The following is a 4,793-nucleotide window of genomic DNA, read 5'->3' as shown; positions in this document are numbered from 1 at the left end:
AATTGGGTGGCAACTTCACCAATGGCCTCTCCTGAGCTCTCTCTGTAACTCTAACCCTACCACATGGTTCCAGACCTCAATTTCTCTCTATTATCCCCCTCAATATGGGGTGTGTACTGCAACTGAAGCTACCCTATGCACCAATGGACTCTCTTGGTCTCTAATGTTGCCATGTCCCATCTGGCTGCCATGATTGCTTCATGCCTTCAAAACTAGTCCCATTTGAGAGACTCTTACACATTAACCAGTTGGGCTGCTAGCATGAGGTATACTGTTAGCCACTTCTGGAAAAAAGCAGGTTGCTGATCCTCATGAAACTTGCCAGAAAAATTTCCCTCAAGGCTGCTCTCATTTTAGTAACAATCCCAGATGTCAAGAAGCACAGATTATTTATAATATTAAATGGTCCCAATAGAATTTTTATGGAACTCTCAAAACGTTCCCTGAAACTTTGCAAACTGTGCCTCCATCTTGGTTGTTCTTGGTATTATCTTCCAAGTTCCTACAATAGCTCACTAATCTGTGAACATTCAACAACTTTTCCAGCCAATAGTTCCAAATTCCTTCCACAATCATTCCCCAAAATAACATTGTGCCTTTACTTTCACTTAACAAATTAACTGAACACAATGTGTTCATTCTATGAGTTTCAAGTTTAAGTACAGTATTTTCTTTGGAAAGTATCTATTGGTGGTGTTTGCCAAATGTTTATTAACACTTGTGTACAAACACACACACATACACACCCTTTTAACTTTTGAGGTTCACATATCCCAATACAGTGAGATGATTAGGCTTGTTATGCCTGTGTCCTTGGGTTTGGTGTACAAATATCTGATAAATTGTGCCACTTCCTGTGCTGTAGAAAGGGAATCATGGTCCAGCCTGAAAACTCAAGCTTCACTTAAAGCCTTTACAGACACTTTCATCTCACAGGGAATTTCTATTTCACCAGTAAACTTTTCTTTTGATGAAGCTAATACGAGTTGGGTTTGAGCCCTGGAATTGAGACAGCTGTGATTAATTAGGTGTCTGTCAGGACACATGCCAAGCAAAGGAACTTAACTGATTTACCAAAATATTCTGAGTGCCAGACATTATGTCAGTTCTACATACATTATGGAATAGGTTGTAATATTGCTTTCAATGTCCTACTTGAGAGGAAGCTGTTAAGATCCAGATCAAGTCAACCCCTGAGAATTCCAGTCTTGTTAACTTTATCCATTATGATTTTTCCAGAGAAGCTCATTCTCTGATTTATCATTTGTGAACTGCTTGCTATTGTGTTCTAAGATCTCATTACACTCGTATGCAAATTTTTACCACAGACTGAGATTTCTTACAAATGGATGTAATTGAGGCCTGAAGCCTTCTTACTCTGGTCTAATTAAGATGAGGAATATTCTGAAGATCAAAGCATAAAACAGAAGTATGACATAGTTTAGAACAGAAGGAAATATCTAATATACCAGCATTCTACCCTCTGCAGGCTTGCAACTCCTGAACGGAGCAGTCATTGCTACATGTGCACAGCATGTACAAATACTTAGGGGAATCAAGTATTTCTTCTGGTATTTCTGAAATACAGAGTTAGAACTGGGCTAGTGACCATAATTTCAACTTAAACAAGGTAAAATTAGGGAGAAAAGTTGAGGGATACTTTTCTTTAGTAGTTTTGAGAATTTGCAAATGATACATTAATTTTTATAAGGACAATCAGCAAATGTTGAAGTATGAGTCCTACAAAAACTGACAAATTTGAGAGAATTCTAGAACATTTTTATATGCTTCCAAAAACTAACGGTATCTCATATCAGTTGATGTAGTTTTTCCCTTTCCCCTTTTATTGAAAATGGGTTCTTTTTCTCACACAATACACCCTGATTATATTTTTCCCTCACTCTGTTCCTTCAGTTCCTCTCTACCACCATCCCTTCCCTCTGGATTGACTCACTCTATCACTCACTTCAAAAGAATAGGCTTCTAAGAGATAACAAGCAAATATGGCAAAATAGAATGTAATAAAATTAAGCAAAAAATTAACCTGTTGATTTGCACATTGTAACACAACATGAGGAAAAGAGTCCCAAGAACAGATCCATTTGTTCTCACAGTCAGGAGTCCCATAAAAATACTAAGCTAATTTCTATAATATATACGCAGAGGTCCTGGTACAGACCCATGTAGGCCCTGTGCCTGCTGCTTCAGTCTCTCTGCATTCATATGCCCCTTGTTTAGTTGATTCGTAGAGCCTTGATTTCCCTTGTGTCCTCCATTCCCTCTTACTCTTAAAAATCTTACCTCCTCCACTTCCGCCAGATTCCCTGAGACCTGAGGGGAGGGATTTGATGGAGACCCTAATTTATCCTCTCTGTCTCTGTCTCTCCTCTCTCATCTCTTTTTGGTTGATGTCTGGATGTGGGTGTCTGCATCTGTTCCCATTTGCTGCCAGAAGAAACCTCTCTGATGCTGACAGGGTAAAGAACTCATCTATAAGTATAGAAAATATCATTAGGAATATCTATATTTAACTATCTGTCCTTGATCTATCTATCTACATAGATATAGAGATAGTTATAGATATAGATGATACAGATATAGACATAGATATAGATATAGACATAAGTGTTTGGTTTTACCCTAGGACTCCAAGTCCCGTAGGGTATGGGTTCCTTCTTCTGAAGTGATCCTTAACTCAGATCAGATACTGTTTGGCTACTCTCACAAGTTCTGTGCCCTAGCATACTCTATAAGCAGATCAGACTGTAGGTCAAGGGTTTTATGGCTGGGTTGGTGTCCATATTTTTCTTTCGGTTGCCTTTAGAGTACCTTCTGAACAAAAAAGACTAAACTGCAGGTGTGAAAATTCCCTGTAGGCACCAACTTGACTTCTCCATGTTCAGTGAGGGTGTTGTCCTTAGCAATGGGGCCACAACTGTTGGTTTGTGGAGAGCAACCCTTCATCTTCACAACAGTCTGGGTTGTTTGGAAAGTTCCATAGAACCCCCTTTGGACAACAGTTAATGAAAGCTAGTCACACCATTGGAAGCCTCGCCTAGAGACAAACAATAGCCAGTTGAGACTCCATATCCCCTATTAATAGAAGTCCTCATTAAGATCACCCTCATACATTACAGGAAGTTTCCACTGCAGTTTCTGTACAACCCCCCAAATGTCCCCAAATTCCATCCATCTCTTCCTGCATTGTCTCCCTCAACCCTATATCCCATGAAAACAGACCCCCCCCCACCAAACCACTGCTTCTGTCTGTACCCTACCCCAATCTTCCTATAAAGTCTGTTCTATTTTCAAAAGCAGCAGATATACACATATGATGCATTACAGAATATACAACATACACTGAATTATAAGCATTATTATCTCATGGCAATCCTTGCTTTGAATCATGAAATATTTGTTTCAAAGCATTTTCTAAAGGCCATCTAACTTTATAGTTGAATTTACAGCTAGTTTTTATGTAACCTATGCAACTTAAAATTCATTTTATATTGTAAAATAAAATCTAGGACATACACTTGGAAAATGCTATTATATTTTGATTTTAGCAAATTTTAGACTCATGATTTGCTTTTGACTATTCAATTTTATATCATCATTTAAATAGTAATTATATAACAATAAAGTCCCCAGTTCTATTGAAAAATGCTTCCTTCATTGATGTATTAGAATAGCAATACTGCTTAGCTCACGAGCTTGACTAAAGCTGAGTCTCCATAAAGTAGTAAATGAAACAGTGCCTGAATTCTTAAGGCTTAAAAAATAGGTTAAGGTCAAGAATAATATTTAAACTTTAAGTAGATATACAACCAAGTGGTTTTAAATTTAATTTGGAGTACATTTTAATTTCAGAGGAATGCTCCAAACTATAAAAACCTTTGGCCTATCATGAAGTAATTTTTTATTCTGAAATGGTATTTATATACTTTTTTGCTGCATTTATGTTAAATGTTGCTTTTCTAGATAATTCTCAAGTGCCTGATGATTAATTAATATACCCCAACATCTCTGTATTTATCAAACATAGTAAGGTCAAAAGAAAGAAAAGCATATACAAATTGGAAATTAACTTGCCACTGTGGGAATATGAAATGATCGTATGGTCAGAGGCAACTCCTTTCCTCCTAATTCCACCCAGAGCTGCTGGAATACATAAATCAAGCACAGTTGTGAGGCCTGATAGTAACATACAAAATCAGCACATTTCTATATGGCAGTCATGAATTATGTGAAAAAGAAATTAAGGAAGCAAGTTGGTTCACTACAGCTATAATATTTTGACAATTTTAAAGGACTGTTGCTACAGTTCTTATAGAGTTTGGGAAGTCATCATTAATAAACTGAGTAACTGTCACCAGTGTGCAAAGGTCATGGCTATGGATGTGGTCATTCTCTGGACGCTTGTTATTTCACTATTTTAGACTAGCTTTCATCAGAGGTAATGTATAATTATAATAATTCTGAAGCAAAAATTACCGGGGAATTCTAAATTTTTAAATTTTTAGTAAAAATTTAATAATTTTATAACAAAATTTAAAAAAATTTTAAGTTTATAATACAATTAATTTTTAAAATTTTGCAATAGAATTTAAAATTTTTTTAAATTTAAAGTCAATTCTCCAGAATTAAACAAAAAATGGCTTTTATGTGAATATGAGGTAACTAACTTGTAAGTGCTCTATCTTCTATGGACTAAATACTGTCTTTCCTATATTAATAAGAAATTCAATAAAACTTGTCACAAGTTAACAACAGATTTTTTTCAGTTAAGAATG

Source organism: Mesocricetus auratus, unplaced genomic scaffold (genome assembly GCF_017639785.1).
Source record: "Mesocricetus auratus isolate SY011 unplaced genomic scaffold, BCM_Maur_2.0 Super-Scaffold_6730, whole genome shotgun sequence".
NCBI lineage: Eukaryota > Metazoa > Chordata > Mammalia > Rodentia > Cricetidae > Mesocricetus > Mesocricetus auratus.
The sequence above is the reverse complement of the archived record's forward strand: the minus strand, read 5'-3'. Positions refer to the sequence as shown.